This window comes from Siniperca chuatsi, linkage group LG3 (assembly GCF_020085105.1).
Source record: "Siniperca chuatsi isolate FFG_IHB_CAS linkage group LG3, ASM2008510v1, whole genome shotgun sequence".
NCBI lineage: Eukaryota > Metazoa > Chordata > Actinopteri > Centrarchiformes > Sinipercidae > Siniperca > Siniperca chuatsi.
Genome location: NC_058044.1, coordinates 30,742,846 through 30,763,722, shown reverse-complemented (window position 1 = coordinate 30,763,722; position 20,877 = coordinate 30,742,846). Strand labels below are relative to the sequence as shown.

At 39.1% G+C, this 20,877-nt stretch overlaps 1 protein-coding gene and 1 long non-coding RNA gene across 7 annotated transcripts in view; both read left to right on the top strand.

Moving 5' to 3' along the window:
• LOC122873236 (VPS10 domain-containing receptor SorCS1) overlaps positions 1–20,877 on the top strand; it is a 200,291-nt gene that overhangs the window by 23,561 nt on the left and 155,853 nt on the right. The window lies entirely within an intron of this gene.
• Positions 11,882–19,454, top strand: LOC122873239. The gene is made up of 4 exons (XR_006377382.1): positions 11,882–15,449; positions 15,539–15,691; positions 15,794–15,960; positions 16,061–19,454. It is a non-coding gene; the product is annotated as an uncharacterized LOC122873239 (long non-coding RNA).

Genomic DNA, 20,877 nt, shown 5'->3' with positions numbered 1-20,877 from the left:
AATCTCATAGATGAAACTATTAATACATTTTATGTTACGTCCAATAAATATATATGTATATTTTTTAAATAGATATATTTAAATAAAGCAAACCATATTTAAATGTATCACATCTAAGAAGGGCTTGAATAATTTTTTTGAGTGTACATGCCCGTTGTCCTACATATCCCATTCACCACGAGGACTATTAGAATATGGTCAGAGGAAGCCATGGTGGTCCTACAGAACTGCTTTGACCTCACATATTGGGATGTACTCTGCAATGCACACGGTGAGGCTATCACCGGCCTATCAGACTACACTTGCCTGACCATCACTACCAGGCAGGTGAATAGGTAGCTGAGGAGGCGGACTGTACTTCCTGAGCGTACAGTCTGCTCAGGAAGGAGGCTCAGGTCATTCAATGTGTGCAATAGGCTGCTTCACATGTTCTATGATACAGTGGTGGCCAGTGCACTCTTCTTTGCTGTTATGCGTTGGGGAGGCGACATTATGGCTGGTGATGCAAACACACTCAATAAACTGGTCAGGAAGTTGACAGCCTGGAGGAGGTGGCTCAGGGTAGGATGAGGTCCAATATAAGGAACACACTGGAGAACCCATCTCCCCTTCATGAGGAGATGAACGGCCTAAGAAGCACTTTCAGTAACCGTCTCATCCAACCGAGGTGTTCAAAGGAGCGCTCCAAGCACTCCTTTGCACCAACAGCTACTGGACAGTGATGCCTGCCGTAATGACTTCAGCCTCAGCCAACTCTGTGGTTTCTGAGGCCTTGCATGTTGGTCACCCCTCATGGACTGTACTATACTGTACTGACTATACATGTGGATACTATTTGCACTGTATTTATATATGTTTACATGTAATTTTTTTTAATAGTATTGCATATCTGTTCATTGTTTATTATTAATTTTCTCTTCCCTACATATCTCTGCTGTTGTGAGACTGAAATCTCCCCTCGGGATAGATAAAGAGAAACCTTTAAACTGTGATTTACTTTCATCACTTTAAATATGTTGTAGTAAATTAAGTGTTAACTGCATGTCCTGACCTTTGGACCATCACTTCTACTACTTCTACTTCACTGATTCATTGCTGAGGATTTATCCTCTTATATGGCTGCTTCATTTCTGAAAAGCATCCCTTTTTCAGTTAGAAGTGTTTTGTGAGTGTGAGTTGCATATGAAGGTCCAGCAGAGCTGCCCTTTGAACTTTCTTTGCTCTATTTGGTAACCTTCCAGCCAAAGGACATCCATGCTGAGTAGGCCCATCCAAATCGAAGTGGTATCTTTCCATATCTGGCGAACTGCCAAGGCGTGCCTTGCCAGCTTTACCAGGTGCCTGTGGCCCTGGTGTAGGGGCCGGAGTCAGGTAGCGCTCTTCAGGCCAGATGGCCCTTCCTTGGGGCTACATCACTCAGCCCTCCCCCTGAGCCCTTCTGGAGACCACTGGCCATGGAAATGAAGAATCCTGAAATGTACGACTACAAACAGCACTGAGACAAAAAACTAATCATCAACAAATACATACTGTAGCAATTGCAATTGTTATGTTTGTCCCTTATCGTGCAAAATTGACATTAGATATATTTCCTAGTGGAAATGTTTGGGCTTAAGTCAGTATCACATTTATGAAAGTTCTCTGAACATAGATCCTTCTTATAGCATATCACAGTTCGCCCAGGTTTGAGATGAAAGGACAGCAAATTCTTCACACAGAATAGCCAATCAGGACAGATTTAAAATCAAAGCCCAATGCACTCTACTGAGCTAGTGGCCATGTAGCCTTTTTTCAACACGTCTCCCGGCCCTTGATTGCTGTAAATTAAGAAAGGAACAATCAATGGTCAAATGACAGACTGCATTGCAGCATAGCATGCTGAGGGAAGTTGGGGCTCAAAGTGATCTGGCCACTTTCTCCATACAATGCACACTCCCCATGTAGGCTCATACAAGGTCAAGTTTACTTGCAGAAGAAACTGTACTAGCATATCTATTCACTTCATATCTGTAAAAAACGGCTCAGTCGGCAGCTTATGAAACATCACCGGGGCTGCACACAGCCAAGCTGTTGATACAGTGTTATCTGTCTGCGGGTGGAGATTGTGAGCTCAGATAGCGAGTTCAATGGTTTTTAATACAAATATATATGATTTCTGAAGATGATAAAGTGTTAAAAGCCTCAGATTGTAATAATCAAAATATCTGCCTTGTTTTGATCTTATAAATTTTGCCGAATTCAAATGTAGTCAGAAGTGTTAAAAGATAATTAGATTTATTTTTTGATATCTGATGTAAGTCAGAAGCTTTGTTGTATTTTTGTGTTAAGTTTCAACAGATCAACAATACGACATCATTCTGCTGCGATAAAAGTCGACCATTAAAAAGAAACCACTACCCACAACATGGCACCTCTCACATTTCTAAGTGGCAGAGAAAAAGACAGGAACAGTTTTTGCTTTGTGTGGGCTTACTCCCTTACATCCCCCTCTCTCCCTTCTTCCACTGTTTCTTTTTCCATCTCACTCTCTGCTGTCAGATGTTGACTGAATCAGGTTAGAGATGGGAGGTGCAGAAACAGAGACATCGCTGATGAAAATGACAATGCATCTATCCTGTTTGGATATTGAGATGCACAAACTTCCCCTTCCCCAGGAAAACATGAGCTTATGTAACCTGTAAAAAAAAAAGATAGACTTGCAAATGTCTGGTGCAGGTGTGCGGGAGTAATTGGAAAGGGAAACAGATTTAATGTATTAAAAACTTACAAGCAATGACTGCTGAAATATTCACGTAAGTCAGAGAGATTCATAATCTCTAACACTTACAAAATACAAGGATATTGTAATACAAATGTTTTCTGATTTATAGGCTGCACCGAGACAAAAAGTAATAAAGCGCTTTGCAGATAGTGGTGCGGTGACGGAACGCTCTACAGGTTTTATTTGATGTGACTGTGACATTTACTGATTTGTTATTCAAATAAAGTCTAACACAATGAGCACAGATAGTCTTGACATTAAGGAAGTCTCTATCTCTCTGCCAACTGTCGGCATTGCCGTAGTCTGTACTTTCACCCACGACACATTCCTCTACCTGTTTTCAACAGGGTGCTCAACTTTCACATGGATCAGACCTAATCACCTCTCAGAATAACATGATAAGTATGTGCAGTGCTGTGCAGAGGACTTGAATAGCAATAGAGTGCATATGAGTATTAGTGGTAAAAATTAGCTGTAATCTGTTTTCTTCTGATGACTGCACTCATGGTCAAACAGCCATTTCACAGGTGAGGGGAAGGTCATAAGAGACAGAGATCCACACTCACAAGTAGTTAGTGTCCAATATGTCTTTGACCGACCGTATTGTGACTGTTGCATCTATACGCACTATAATTATGCAGTACATATTAAAAAGAAAAACTGTAATCTACGTACTTATACTATAAACTGATTATTTTTTAAATTCTAACAAATATCTGGACCCCACCTTGTCATTTGTTCACGGTCCATCATAGGGTTATTGGCACATTCGGTCAAGGTGTAAACCTTCTATTTGGCCCAAACTCATTAAGAGCCTAGGTCACGTTTGACCCACACCTGACGGCAACAGTAAAACGACGGCCGTTTTGAAGTGATCCCACAGTTTGGCTGAGATCTGGCAAATCAGCTTAAGCCGTGTGTGGGCTTAGCCTAGTCTGAGTCTATCTGGGAAGTATCTTACGTGTAGAATTACAGCATCTTTCAAATACGTTGTTCTTTGTAGGAAAATGAAACAATCTGGTGAAAACTAGTGTAGTTTACACATTGTTTTCAGCCCATTTATTCTCAGCGGTTTTAGGTTAGAGCTGTGCTGTTACAGTCTTTTTTTCTTTGTCTTTTTTTTGAACTACCACTAGGGGCACCAATGTTATGAATTTCAAAATTTGACACATTGTAGTTTAAAAAGGTAACTACACCTTCAAATTCTGCCAGAACTTTCCCTCCCAGCATATTTACAAAATGCAACAGAGGAGTGAGGGACTGCAGAAGCCACTGCAGAGACTGACTGACTGACCACCGCTCAGTGTAGCATGGACAGCAACGTAGAGCTTGTAGTCAGATCTAACCAGCAGTGAGAACCGAATGTCAGACTCTATGTGTCTCTGCTGGAAAGACAGGCAGTCTGGTGGAGCTTTGACAGTAACTAGCAGCACATTGATGGCCATTTGAGAGAGCCACTGTGTGGGTACATGTGTTGTAGTGGAGCTAGCGGCTCTCCAGTGTGTGTGTCTGTGGGGGAGTGTCAACAATGTATATAGTCTAATAACTTATTGCGGTTAACACTGCTATTCGTCATCCCTGAATATCTTGTTAGGCTCTGGGTATAGCACAGTTATCGACAGGCCCATGTGTTGTGTTCACTGCCATTGCAGAGGAATGAATCTCGCACACAGTACACCGTTGTTGTGGGGCTATCTAGAGCTTTGCATTTTATACTTGATGCAGCAGCTACTACCACCGTCGGGGGTGGGGGGTCAACATATGTTATAAACCTCGGAGTCTTAAGTATTTCGTCACAGTTAGGAAGTGGCCATAGATTCTGGCTGAACTAAACGTTCAAATCCAAACAGACATATAAGCTAATTTTGAGCAGAAAAAGCAGTTTTTACACACAATATGTGTATTGTTGGAAAATCACCTGTATTAACATCATATACCAACAGAAATCTAAGTAATTATGTGTACAGCATAAAAAAAATATATTTAGTGTGGAGTTCTTCCTTAAACTTTCAAGTGCCAAAAGTTGGCAACAAAGATTTGTTTAGATCCTTGTCTAGATCCCACAAATCAATATTTTTTTAAATTAACAATGAATCAGATGACTATATGTAATGTGAAAGGTATCACACGGAGTGAGGAACCTACAGAGAATAATCAACCAACTGTGCAGTTGCCCCCATCACTAAGGAGCGATTTAATGTCCTTTATCACACTGTTTTGGTTTTCAACTCTGTTCTCATTAACCTCATTTCGAATTGCAAAAGGCTCTGAAAAACCTACTACACGCTACCTGCCCAGCACCATATGACAGACCGACAACGTAAGAGACTAGCTGGTGAACATAGTGGAGCATTTACCAGCTAAATAGCCATATATTTTTCTCGGGAGTTGGTGGAGACCAAACAAAGCTAAAAGGAGAGTGAATATAGCACTTAACGTTCATAAGATTTTACTGACTTTAATGTTAAATGAAGATAACTTGTTAAGTTAGGTTTGGGAGCAGGACCATGCCTCAACCACACCTCTAATCACCTGTCAACTTGCCTGCCTACTTATACCTGGTCTACCCATCTTGCCCCGTTTGTCTCGGTTTTCTCGACCCACCCTCCCTTTCCCTTCCCTTCATCCATTCACCTTCCTACCTTCCTCCCTCCCTCTTTCATCCCTACCCACATCCCTTCATCCTCTCATCCCTCCTCCCCTCATATATTCCAATTCAGTCCAGTGCACACCTGTAGTGTGGAGATTCTCAAGTTAATGCATTTAGCATTGTTTATGGACACCTCACCTTATATGATGACCATTGCAAAGAAGTTATCAGATAGAACATTATCAATTATTGATACAATTATTACAATTACAATTATTGATTATTCTGGGTAGTAACTGTATGTATAAAGAACATCAAATATTGCTCCACACTTATAGCATCACATTCATCCAAAACCTGTTTCAGCATTGAAGGTTACTTTAATTTGTTTTGTGCAAAGAACAGAGGACCCTGTGCAAAAACGCAAAAAGCTTTCCAGCTTGCGTTGGTCTGCGTTCCTGCTGTATCTCTGCAAGTGGTTCAATGCTGTCTGCTTCTTTCTGTGACAGAACCACAGACTCTGTTTGCAGAATTTCAGTCACCGTCTTGTTTGTTGCTTTTTTTTACTCTTACAAATACAGCACATTAGCTTTATGAGGTAGATTCAACTGCAGAGTACAGTAACTGTTCATGAATGAAACCGACAGCATCCAGCAGCTCACCGTACTGCTTTCTTCTGGAGACACCTCTTGATCTAAGAATTCGTTTGTTTACTTTCACTAATTACATAACCATGCATGCCTGTTGAGCAGTAGTACTGTCTATATCAGCATACTTAATACCCAGTTCGAAGTAAAATTCAATGAGCTGATATACTGGGGCATTGCGCTGGTAGCAGCTCTGAAGGAATGGAAGAAGAAAAGCATCACCAGGTAACGCAAAATATTATGAGGTAATGCAAAACATATTGCGAGGAAATGCAAAAGTAGTCCTCAAAAAAATTCTCGATGTGACCTTTAGGGGGCTCCATAGGAATTTTACTTTGGCTCATTTTGTTAAATTAAAACAAATGTTTAAATAAAATGTTTTTTGTGCAGGTGTTTAGCAAAGAAATTAAATAAAAATCGGTATCAGTACCAAAACTAGCGCAAACCATTGAGCCTCCATACCTCCTCCATGGTCTACCGTGTGCAAAGAAATAATTAATCATAAAAATATGGTCTTGTTTCATAGAGGTGAGTTTCTTCATTTACAAATACATTTTTACAGATGAACGTGAGTGATTAATTGAAGAGTAAAAAAATCCTCATTGCACATCTGAAAACAAAATTATAGTACATGAGTGCATTTTTCTTAGGACCATAAAGGTAAAGCTGGCCTTGAAGATAGTTCCACCAGCATCTCTTTAGCAGCAGTGTTGACTCATAGTTAAGGTTTCTTCCCTCAGCAAGCAACTGAACAAAGTCTAGACCTGTTTGATGCTGTCTATTTTTTATCTCAGAGAGACTTTTTTCCTGTTTGTATGTGCTTCGTATGCAAGAGTTTCCATTCCTCCACCTGGGAATCTAAAATATTGCTGGATCGAGCACTTTTACTTCATCTCATGGCGGGGAATTTGCAGTTTGGCAGGTTTTTTAAAAAGCGTCTGTTTAAGTGCCATATGGCACTGACATCGAGGCGAGCGGGATGTCTTTGTTTCTTCTTTTTTTCACTGTCCTTAAACTTGACTGCTGGGATTCCTTAAACTCGACTTCGTGGTGGGGCAGCTGTGTAAAAAAGTATTGTGCCTAATGAGATTTCCTCATGCTTTTCCTTTCGCTCAGGGGCTTCAAGAGCCTTGCTTAGTTCAAGTGGAGGTCTTATTACTGCATTCCTCAATCGAAGGACTTCTTCAGATTCACACCTCAAGCAAATTCCAGCCTATTTGATCCCTCTGCACTGCACTGATGAGTTGATCTGAGGGGGAAAAAAATAAATAAAAAAGTGCTTCACTCAGATGATGAGAGATGGAGGCATGCTGTGTCTACCAGCACTTTGCAGGTTTTAATTGCTGGAGAAACGAGGATTAGGTCAGAATGACGTCGGCATTGTGTCATTAGATGGAATAAGGAATGTTCTGTCTAGTCAACCAGACTCCATATGGAAAGGATGATTAGAGCAGCTTTAATTTGTATACTTTTCAATGACAGATGGTAGCATCTGGCTATACTGATGATAGCCAAAAGGTACATTTTTAAAACTTGAAACTTGTCCCTCCCAAGGTTTCGTTTGTTCTGTAATAAAGTCTCCGTTTTTATTGCACTCAATGCATTTTTATTTTGGTTTCTGGCTGTTTCATGCAGCACAGTCGCAGGTACAGCTTGATGCATTTGGGGACAATTCCTCTATTTCTCACAGTTTGCTGTTTTACATATGCGGACATATAAGCCAAACCACCATAACTTGAGCTTCTGCATGAATCGTTATAATGCTACAGGTAAAACAGATATCTCCAGCATCCATGAGGGTGTTGAACTTGGCTTGGATTTCACAGGGGAGGAGAGGCAGTTCTTTCATTACCATCAATCTTGAAATTGTTAATTTCAGTGATTAATGTTGGCTTCAGACCAACTTTTTTCTGACTGTACTTTATCACTTAAACCCCCATTCTAATTCAGTTTTTTTTCTTTCTTTTTTTGAGGTTCATTCTTTATTATTTGATTCTGATACACAGTTCAAATATTGTTATATGCACTCTAGACTTCCAAACTAGGTCCCGCCCACTTCCTGTGTAAATCCAAATTCAGATACGAATACGAACATTTTGTTGAAATAAATATATACAGATAGTAACCTTGCATTATACCCGCAGGAGTACATTCTATTTCTTTATTTGTTTTGGGGTTGTATGTGCAGTACACCACCTAAATATAGCAAATGTATCGCCTTCAGGTATTCATGGAGACCTGCTACTGTGTACCTGAAAAAATAGACAGCAAGTGTAGTAGTTGCTTCTCACTTCTGATTACCTGCAGCTGTTATTATGTTACTATGATCGACAGCATGGCTTTGGCATATTTAAGTGACAACATCCCATGTGTGAGAATGTGGAAGTCAGCTGATGTAGAACGATGTGACGTGAATTGTACATTAAGGCACTCTACCTGAACCCTCTGTCTCCTGGTTGACGTTGTTTTGCTGTAATTACAGTGCGGCAAATGCAACGAAGTGTCACAACAACATTTCCACGTTGCGGCCTGATCTACCGTGCGCTAATGTTATTTTTATAATCGTTTTTATTAGAGAGTTTAAAGTAGGAAAAATCAGCAGTTGTGATCCATCAACAAATGTCTCTGCAGAAACATAACTCCTCCTCACAGAAGCAGAGAAGTGTGATTAGCAGCGCCCTGTTTTGATTCACAATTAGACATTGTGTGTGACAAATCGAGAAATTGGATGAAATGGAGAATGAACAATTTGCAATCTAACTCCTTTTAGCCGCAAATTAGACAGACATCTGTTTTCTTTTCCTTTATATTGGCATGCTGTTTTTTTCTCCCATTCCCCTGCGTGGGGGTGATAAGCCAGCTCTTTGCTGTCATTTGGAAAGCATGTTTGTACTGATCCCTGCAGTGTGCAACTGTGTGATGCTTCTCTCTGATCTTCCCCCTAGAGGACAATAACTCTCTTTATAATGTCACCAGCATTTTTTATTCTGTCTCCAACCCGTCAGCGCCCAGAGGAGAGGACAGGTTGTGTATATCCATCAGTCATTGTGCGTAGTCATGACATCAAGTCAGACATAAAACAGGTAGGAGTTTCAGCACTCTGATGTGCACCATATTGTAATTTGTAATTCTTTTTCACACCTCCTAGTTGCATCAGAGAAGATTAATGTTGCGCCATAGCTAGGTTTGGAAACTTTTTTTATCACTCTCATTGCAGAATGATGGGCATCTTCATTAGAATTAAGAAAACTTTAATTAAATCAGCATGTGGCACATTTACTGAGTCATGGACTAATATACTGTGTCCCCAAGGGCCGTCTGGTTGTAAAATATTAACTGAATTATTGTTTTATTAAAGGTCTTGATAAAATTCAAACTGTTTCAGTTATTCACTGCATTCGAGCTTAAGAGGAAACAATGTGACATAGCAGAGAGTATGAGGTCTAGGTGAGATAAGCCAAGGCACTCAGATTTTTCTAGAGAGCCTTACAACATCTTCAGTCTCTTTTTTTCACACAGTTGATGCCTCATTATGACATAAAACTTACTCATGGATGTACATTTTAATAGCAGTGAGTGACGACAGCTCACTCACCACCAAGAAAATGCATCAAGAGTCTCTTAACATCAAGTAAAGGCATTCCTAAGAACACACATCAGCAATTCTTAAATTCTATGTCTCTCACCCACATCCATGCTCTCACCGGCACCGGTCAACCTATCTTGCAGCGGTGGTGGGCGGGGCATTCAGAGATCCAGAATTTCTCAGTTAGGGAGAAAATGTAGATGTGCTTCCAGTCCCTTTTCAGAGGTTTTTTTTACTTTATATGTGGGAAACCCATGTTAAACAAGATATTAATCATAGCAGAGTATTTTTACATACTTTGGAGGGGAACTTGTAGTAGTTGGCTACATTTTGCTGCTAATACTTCTGTTCTTTTAACTTAAAGCACCACTAATCACTATGTGTATATTAACTATGGAGAAAATGATTATGTGTAATGTGCAAGGGGTCTCTTGTAGTGTATTTGCATTCATCATGTGACCAGAAAGACGACTCCAAAAAAATGCAACGTGTCTGCTGGATGTGATTTTTATGATTTTAAGTAAACTTTTGAATGGAAGATTGTTAATTGTAATGGAGTATTTTCACAGGATGGTACTGTTACTTTTAAATAATTAAAAATACTACTTTTTTCATCAGTGTTGGTATCAGAACAAAATACTACAACACACAGTGTTGCAGCATTTAATGAAAGCATATGTGCTGATAAAACAGCTAGTGATATAGAAAAATGGATTAATCCACACCTACATTGCCAACAGCAGAAGACAGCGGTACATTTGTGATAAACCTATGTGTGAATGTTGCTCATGATACTCAGTATAGTTCCATGAATCAAAGGAAGGTTGAAGACAGGTGGCATTACCAGTGGCACAATATGAGGACTTTTGAAGAGGTTCACAGCAACAAATGTGATTTCTTTCTATTAAGTACTTTCCATGCACTTTACAGAGAAAGCTAATCAAAAGACTTTAAAGCGCTGTTCAGTGTGAGTTTGAATGGAGGCCCTTTGTTATCCCTGTTAGCCCTAACAGCTGGCGCAGACAGACAGCTGAACTGAAGCTGATTCTGCTTTGGGTTTGTTTTCCCTATCAAAGGGCTGCAGAGAATAGAGCTTTATGGAGAATTGCATTACTCTGCATAATAACAACACATTATGCATCCATCATTTGTCATCCTCAGCTAAAAAGCTCATCAGACAAATGTTCGGTCTCTCAGTTGTTACATCAGAGGAGCAACAAAGTCTGTCATGTAATTTGTAAGGATTTTGGTTGTCTTCACACAAAGGGAATGTAATGTTTTTACTCTGCATGAAGTTAGTCAGGTTACAGCTGAAGTATATTCACATTATTATTATTATTATTATTATTATACCTATAAAGATACTTGTCAGCTCACTGAAATATCAGCATCTCTCTGATTAAAAATACAATTCCGTGTAATTATTTAACCCTTTCTTCTCTTCAGCATGGATCAGGTGCTGGGAAATAACATATTATAATTGTGCGATCTTGAGAAGGAGGCCTTTTTTTAGAACACATTAATTAAAAATGATTGTGAGTGTAGCATGTATGAAATTGCAAAGATTTCTGCCAACACTTTCACTACATCATGTTAATTTATTCATTAAGCTATCTTATTTAAAGAAACACTTCATTATTTATGGTCCTAAGTATGAGTTGCATCAAGGCAAGACCTAGAGTCTGAAGCTTTCAACTTTATTTTGAAAAGTCGTAGCTGCTTGGTACAAACCCATGCACTTCATTTTGAACTTTTAACTCTTAATGTTGTACTTTAATACAAACAGAGATACAGTATCCTGGGGAAAATAAATTCAGAAATAGAAAGAAACAATATTCCATGTATGTGATTTGCTTTGACTGACACAGTCAGGAGACCTTTGAATAATAACATTTGGTTTCCTTACGTATTCCCAACATATGTGGATCCAATTAAATGAAGCCCTAAATAACAGTAGCTTTAGCTGCCATGGTTAAATATGTCACTAGGTGCCCAAGAGATTCAGTGCTACAGGCCTCAGCTAAATTTGCTGTCTGTAGGACTCAGGGCAAGCAGGAACAGAGAGCAATTCAACCAGGAGCATATGGGCTTTCCACAACATAGGCTACTTTATATGATTTATGTGGATTTTTTTGGGTGAAAATCCATGTTCTTTTCATAAATGTGGGAACAGTCTGTCCATGGGGTGGAACAGACTGTCACAGAGGTTTTTGTAGTGCGCAATCAGTGGCACTGCAGGGCTGTACAGTTTGTTTTCGAGTTATTGAGAATCTCTCCTGAACTTGGTTTGTCTTGTCTACTGTAAACTTGTGAATTTTTGTGTTTCTATTCAAAAGTGAAAGTGTTAAAATATTGGTTGACAGTTCATTATCGACCTTGGAAACAAAATAATCACAGCTCAAGGCCCACTTATTCGCTTTTTGTGGAGCTTTCAAACAAACCACATTGCCTTCCTTAGCATATTATTATTATTATTGAATTCCGTTATTCATTATAAGAAGTCCCAAAGCTCAGATTAATGGGAAATTGGAACATACACTTCCATGGTAATTGGCAAACTTCATCTGCTAATAAAGACTGTGTGATATGGTCAAAAGCTCCAGAACAAGCAAGTAAGTGGACCTTGAGCAGAGATATAATTTGTTGACAGTACATTCAATTTCAGCTAAACATGAAAATGTATACACCAAGTAAATTAATGTCACAAATAATTCCGACCGACATGTTTAAAGCCCTTGAAAACCTTTCAAATCTTAAGTATTTCTTTATAACATTAAATATTCATGACTAAATAGGCAACAATCACAGTTCATGTTTGGAAGAAAACATTTTGAGTTTTTATTTATTGAGAGTTTACCACTCTGGGCTGCGTGGGTGTGGTTTGATGAGATTTTGCTGACAGTCGCAAACAACCCCACAACTGACATCACCTTCTTTCAAATGAGCCCCAACCACTTCAAACCAGTAAGCAAAGCACACACAAAAACACAAATACAGAAATCTCAGTTGAAATAACCAAAACTGTTGGTACTTTGGCAGAAAATTGTGTTCATGTAGGACTGCATTTCTAACAGCGAGAAGCTGCTTGACTTTCATTGCCATTAAATAGTTTGAGCAGGACATGAAATTAAACATAAACAAATTATATGAAGAACTCCTGTGTAAAATTTGCTCCTTTTAGTCTAAAAAAAAAACTCTAGAACACGTCTGTTGTAGGGCTGTCACTTTTTCAAAATGTCAAGTTCAAATGAATTCGAACTAACAAGTAATTCATTCAAATTAATTTGAACGTAACCCAACTCATAGTGTAATACATAAAATATATTAGGGAAATCTGAGTTTCCTATAACTTTGGTCTTATTTTCATAGTTTTGGCCATCATTCCTATCACTAATAATAACAACAACTCTTCTTACCAAAGTAATTGCTGAGTTTGTGAACATGGTGACATCACTAAAAAGTCTAATGGGGCAAAAACTTAAGCATTCAGACAATCAGACAAGTTTCAAACAAACCAAAAGGTTAGCCAGAGTAGATTGAAAAAGAAAACAATGGTGACCGGTGAGATCATTACCCAACTGTGATGAATGTTGGAAGCAATTTTTGTGAGATTGGCAAAACTGTTTGTTTACAAACTGCAAGAACACACAACACAACTTTTTGTCCCAGTCAGACTTTGTTGTAGCGTTTTCTGTGTTCCCAAATCTCAGAAATTACTTTATCGAGTACAATGTTATCATAACCGATAGAAATTATTGGCAAAACTATGAAAATAGGACCCAAATTACAATAATCCGGAATTTTCCTTTAACGTCAGGCCTTCAGTTTACAAATCTGAAGGGAGACACTGAAATCATATGACTGATGTATCATATTGCTGACTTTCTGTTTAAAAGTTTTATCTTAAAGGGGAGTTGAACTATAGTTTGTTTGAAATGTCACATAAACTATACAGCAGTTGTTGTTTTTGGAGAAATGACATTATAAATGGGTATATAATCTTAATGGATAAATGTGTAGTCTTTAACACTGGTCCAAAACCTCTTCCTTATTGGCTTTGGAAGCAGAATATTCAACTCCAGATGAATTACCCTGTATCCCCAGGCCTTTCATTTGTCAGCACTAATGACCACAGTTCCCTCCCTCCCGCTCTGCTGTTGTTTTACCTGTAATAATGGATTGATTTGTGACTCTGAGGCAAAGCAGTTGTGAGTGAGTGAGTGAAAGTTTGCATTGAACTCATTAAAGTTTGTATTATCCAGTGTTTAGCACACTGATTATAGCAAAAGGAGCCATCTGCTTGGGGGAGCACGGCTCCCATCGCAGCTCTGTGTAATTTACCAAACAAAGTTTGCCGCTCCCATCAAAAATCAGCAATCTTCTACCCATAGGGGTAGAGCCATGTCACACGGTGAACTGAAAGGTGTAGGTGCATCTCAAGTGAATGAATATTATGTAGATGATGTTTTTATGGGGTCATCCTTGGTGCGCTCCATGTGAGTCAATTAATGCAATTAGCTATTAATCTCTTCTCCAAAATTGGATTGGTTTACTGAGAAATGAGATTGACTTGTTTCTCATTAAAGGACAATATCGTAGGCCATTTTTGGAGGTCCTTCCTCTGGACGATAATAGCATATTTTTCTTAGCCCTGTTACCATTCTGGACTGGTATTCAAGAAATTGCATGGTTGTTAGGGGTGTAATGAGTACTATTTTTTTTTATACTACTATACTAATACTCACCTACCTCTTACCCTCCTCACCAAAGAAAGAACAGCATTGGTAGTAGTATCATACCTCCAGTTTTGCGCACGCACACGCCTACGTGCACGATCTAACCCTAAATATACCCGGTCATGCCTTTAGGGGTCGCTTATGCCCCTCCCAGGGGGCAGGATTATCTGTGAGAATATATATAAGCAGATGTTACAGTTTAACAATTTCTTTAACTCCTGCGTGTTTTGGGGTGGTTACTATTGGTTCTCCGCTTTTCTCCATATTTGACTATTGTCTGAATGGCTTCTCACCACAGTAAGTAACCTGATAATCAGTTTTATTTCATTCATGTTTTTTCCAGTAATCCTGATGTATTTTAGTAAAATCCTTTTTTATCATGTTCTTAAAAGTTTCTTTTGTTAGGCTACCTTTGGGCCAGGAGGATATTGAAAACATTCCTCCTACTGATGCTGCAGGTTAGTGTTTAATAGATCAAAATATAAATGTATCATTTTTAAGCTATCATACTGTCTACCAGTGACGACGGAACACATTTTTGGTGTATAGAGGGATTTTGTGGGATATAAAATAAAACATTTAAATTGTTGTAACCACTACAGGATAGCAGATGAATGTAAATTAATATTTGATACTTGATACACATATATATTGTACTCTCTGTGTGTGTCTCCATCTGTTTAAATCTAAAAGGATAAAGCCAACAGAAATGTAAAAGATCGCTTTCTTTGAAGGTATTTAGAGTGTGAATTAGCCTAGTACAGAAAGAGTTTGGAGGCCCGACATGCTGAACAGAATACACAGCACTGTGTGATCTGCCTATTTTCACGGTTGAATTATTTATGAGAGTTGATCTGACTGTTCCTGATTTTTATCAGATCTAATGTGCATTTAATAACTGCTGATGTGCATCTGGAGCCATCCTTTGCATCAGTTGAAGATGCACACCCCGCATGTGGCGTTGTGTCGCAACGCAGGGGAGCAGTGCTGGTGAATGAAGGACATTTAGGGGACACCTTTGTCACAGGGATAGAGGACACAGAACTTACACAAACTGTGAATTCCATAAACAGAGGTGCTGCCTCAGGGAATGAAGGAGATTCAGTGGGCATTAGTCCACTAGTGCAAGGTAAGTATCAATATGTGATCTAAGTGTATTCGCTGTTTTATTTATGAGTGTGTGTGTGTGTTGATGTGGCTTTTCCCGATTTTTATCAGGTCTGCAAATGATGAGATGATAAAAACAGCAGAGCCGTTGCTTGTGCAAGCCTTAGCGTCAGTGGTAGAGGCATCCGCCTTAACACGGATTGTGGACTCGCACAGCGGGGAAGTAACCCCATGTGACATCCGACATGCTGTACAGGATGCTTGGTTTGTAACTCTAAATATCTGTACAGTTACTCTATTAACGCTTGTTTTATTTATGGAAGTGTGTGTTGATATGATGTACTTCCTGATTTAATTTTTTATCAGGTCTGTGAATGATGAGATAACGACTGCAGACCAACAGCTGGCTCCTACTTCTGCATCAGCGGTAGAGGGCACCGAGCTGTAAAGTCGATCAGCTGTGGGGCGGCGCTGGTCAATGAAGAGCAATTAACATTAGTTGACGTCCGACATGATGATGAACAGGACAAGCGGTTTGTAACTCTTAATATCTGGGTGCTTACTCTATTAACGGGTGTTTTATTCATGAATGTGTGTGTGTTGATATGTTGTACTTTTTGATTTTTTTATTAGGTTTGTGACTGATGAGATAAGAGCGACTGACCAGCCGTTAGAAGCGGCATCTGCATCAGAGGGGGTGGAGATCGATGAACAGACACGCGCTATTGAAGCGCTTTGCAGAGAACTGGGTGATACAGAGTGGATGATTGAATAACAAATAGATAAACTCAGATTATTGGATGGATCAGTTTACTCTCATACATCTGTGTGTTCTATCCGTGCTGTACCCACTACTGGATACTCCAACAAGCCAAATATGTTTTCTCAGAGCAGTCAGAACTACCTAATTTGACTAAGCTTTATTGGTGCTGTTTAAATATTAGTAATTTAGCAAGAGCTGGAGAAGGTGTTAAAAATAATGAGGACTGGAGACTAGATGGTTTGTGCAACTTGGTGAACAGACGATTTGATGAATTGGAAAGTACTATGAGTAGAAAAATTGATGAATTGCAGTGCTAAGTCCTAGAAAACAATGTTCTAGCCCAAAGTAAAACTGCTTTGTATAGACATGTTCATGCTAGTGACATTCCAGGTGATCTGATTAACGTTCTTGTCTTAAAGAGCAGTGTTAGAGTTCAAATTGTTGACCTGTAATTACCCATGCTTTGATCCGGATACAGGTGTCATATTTGGTGTGTCATAGTGGTCAACTAACAACTGGTAACATGGGTCCTTCTAGAAAGGTGTTTAAATAGTGATGCATGTAATGATGATGATGACACTCCTAACATCAAATGGGATTACACAACCTTAAGGCGTCAGTTTAAAAAACAACGTGCAATGCTCGGTTCACTGAAAAGGGCCTTAGAGCTGTTACGTAAGCGTAGTGTCCCTACTGTTGTAGCTGATGGAGAGTCTGCAGACGATGGTATCACAGCTCTGCCTCCTAGAAAAATCTTCAAACAGTGATCACTATGATCCTCAGGCAGTACATGACAGAGTCAGTCTGTCTGAAGTAATCGAGCAGGCAATGGCTGATTCACCATCAGGTAGTGTTTTAAATGTGGTGTTGAGAGGCCCATCCTTGGCCAGCGATGTACAGGTAGTTTTACATGCAGATGATCAAAGTAGTGTAGATTTGTTTATTGATAACTTTTCTCAGGTTGTACAGAGCAATGATACATCTATGACTGAATTGGAGTTTATAGTAAGTGCAGCCAGGGGTAGAAGCAGTGGTGATGCACACCTAAGATTGGGGAGTGTTCCTTATGATGAGATTTTATCAAAAAAAGGAGATTTCTGTACAATCCAAACAACCGGCGACAACAATCTGTGTTTCTCTCTTTACCTTGCACATTTTGTTAATGCCCGCATGACCGAGTTTGAAAAAATGGCACATGCAAAACAATTGCACAGCGATGTAGGTTTTGATCACATGCACAAAGTAATGTTCTCTGACATCACCGAATCCGAGAAACAGTTAAATGTAAAAATTATAGTCTTCCATCACGGCTCTGGGAGGAAACGTCTGCAGCCTTTCCAAACACATGAGGACCCGCACCTGCGAACAATTTGGTTATACCTACACAATGATCATTGTTATTTGATTGAAAACAAGCCAGGGTTTTTTGGTGCTCCATATGTCTGTCACGACTGCGACAAGACATATAAGTCCCCTCTATACCATAATTGTAGCAAACAAACAAACAAACAAAGCCCTAGGTTTCCAAGATATGGAGAAAGGTTATTTTCCCCACAAGTTCAACACTAGGGAAAATGAGAACTACATAGGCACTTACCCTGATCCATCTTCCTATGGGTATGACAGTATGAGTAACAGTCAGAAAAAGATCTTTCTGGCGTGGTATGACACAGTCCGCAAAGAAATCTGAGATTTGGCTGTACTGTATTAATGATGTGGCAATAAAGGCATTATTTATAATGCAATACTTTTCTCGAGTGTGCACATCTTGATCCGTTTGCATTCACCACTCTGGCGTCTACCTGCATAGGGGTATTCAAAACACAATTTTTGCCCAGAGACACAGTGGCTCTCACGTATGAAGGCACATACGTTCAGCAGAACAAGACTTATTCAGAGGTGTAAAACGAAAAAAATTTCTGAAATGCAAGCAAGAGGCATCTGGCTACCCTGGGCATGTCAAAACACCTGAAGAGCAGAAAAAGTAGATTGACGACTATTTTGAAAAGAAAGGCATTAAACTGGATCCTAATAAAATTAGTGTTAACAAAGCTGTCAGGAGCTGTAATAAACTACTTCTAAGCTCTTTGTGGGGGAGGTTTAGCATGAGGGATAACATGCCGTTGCGTGAGTTGATCACCGAACCAGAGAGATTTACACAGCTGATGTTCAGCGACCATTATGATGTTAGGCAATTTTGTTTCATCTCAGATGATGTGGCAATGGTGCAGTGGTGTCATGCGGACGGCAGGGGGTCCAGAGTTTGAGATGTCAATGTCTTCATCGGGGCGATGACCACAGCTTACGCGAGACTCAAGCTTTATAGCTTGCTGGATAAATTGCAGGAACGTGTGTTGTATTGTGACACTGACAGCGTTGTTTTTACATCGTGGGCTCGTCTTTGGGTCCCTTCTTTTAGGCATGTGTTTCAAAATTTCTTCTAGAATCAGGTCCTTTTTAGCACTGTCATCCGCACCAGGTGTAACATCGAGAGTCAATCTACTCGCATCCCTACTTTCACTGGAGGGTAGTGATAAAGTCACGTCTGTATCCGGTAGTTTCAATACATCAAGCATAGCTCTATCCAAATTGTTTTGTGCTGTTTGTCTTATGGAAAAAGTGTCTTGCTCTTGCTGCTGGTGCTGCTTTAATGAGTCCAACTGATGCTGAGGAACCAAAACAATTTTTCCAGGCAAAAAAATTAATAAAAATAAAATTACAATTAACAATAAACCAAGTGTCACTGCATCACATAATGTTTTAGACAGTTCCAGACCACAGGGGTGGGAAATGTTTTTAAAAACGTTGTCTAGTTTAAATGTACCGCTATCGGCTATCCCAAACACCCAGGTACGTCAGGGCTATTTCAGAATATAAAGGTGGCGATGCCACAACTAGTGAAATGAGTTTTACAACCCATGACAAATCAGGCAACAGAAAAAAAGAAAAAACATTCCTTGAATGGCTAACACAGGTTTAGCATACCTCTTAGAACACCTGGATCAAAGAGGTTTAAATCACCTAGATCAGACACTACTGCATGGCTAGAGTTTTGATTTTTTTTTACTCTTTTATGTATTATATGAAGATTGAATGTATTTTTATGAATGCTAAATGTAGCAATCACACAACAAATGTATTTTTGATTTCTTTGTTACTATTTTGTACGTATCATATAGTATGAATCTTATGAAGGCAAAATGTGCCAATGACAGAACAAATTTAATTTTATTTATTCTTTAGATCAAATTACCATTTCAAAATGGCTTTAAAACATTGTAAAACTTGAATAAAAATGCAAGTATTGATAAATCATGTTCTCCAATGCTTTTTATTTGAAATTATCGTTACACAACATTTATCATTAGATTACACATCTATTTTCCATATTGTACACATGTAAAATTATATCCATGGCATCAGGTAGTATCTTGTTGACAAATCGACGAACCATTGGTCATAACAAACCAGATTAGTTCTATACATGTTTAGCACCTGTGCATAAAAGTGCACAATGTTGACCGCAGGTTGTAGCATGATTATCATGCACCTGTCTTTTGGAATAAGATACATCTGTACAAGACGGCGTAGTCCCTCATTCGTCCAGGAGTGTTCCATCGTAGAAAAGGTTTCAGTCATAGTCATCTGGACACTGTTTTCAGAATCGGATGGGAGCCGAAATGTCTTGATTCTGAAAACAGTGTCCAGATGACTATGACTGAAACCTTTTCTACGATATATCTGTACAGTTTTTTTACAAGGAAGTTGTTTATCTCTGATGGAAAATTGTCACACTCAGGAGGGTTACCAAAACTGTCAAAAAATATCCTTGCTTGTGTTTTGTAATATAATTAGCCAACCAGCGCTCAAACACTGTATTTGTCACATGTTAGGACCCCCAAAAAATCTGTAACATTAATGATTCTTTTTCTGACAATACTGGATAATTCTGTAGTATTCATTGTGTTTTAGTAGTAATCCAAAAGTACTTGTCTCCTGTTTGATATCTGAATAACTGAATCAACAACAGAATGACATATCAGATTAACAGTGCGGAGTAGAGGCGTTCTAAAATGAGGTTCCAACCGCACATTGCACGCCTGTTTTAATTAATGAAACATTCCCTGAACATCCTCCGTCAGGCTCCAAGTTGAAACAGAATAAGGTATAGCCACCACCAAAATCTTGACGTGATATGGCCAGCGATCTGTCTTTTAGATGGCGACCGGTGGTTTGTCTCAGCTGGTAATAGTCTCTTGTGTACTGTCGTCTTTGAAAATGTGGTTGAAATGGCTTTGCAGACTGTCCATCTGCATATAGACATATAAACTCTGCGTCGTTGTGCTTAAAAATAAATCCACAAATTTTAACCTAAAATAGGTGAATGTCAGCAGGGTGTGGCGCTGTATAATGTTTCCTGAAATTATGAGTTGGTTGTATCTCAAACGGTTCCTCTGAGTTAAAATCTAGTATTTCATCTAATTGCCCTTTAAATGTTAAAGTAGTTCCTTCTGCCCATGAAAAATAAAAATGATTTGTAATATTGTTATATTGTAGATTTATGCAGGATGTTGCCTGGTGAAGAATGCATTTCGAATTAAATTATTTTACTATTCTAAATATAGAATCATAAAAACTGACAGCTAGAGTTATAGTCAATGTCTGCTGTGTTTTAGAATCATAGACA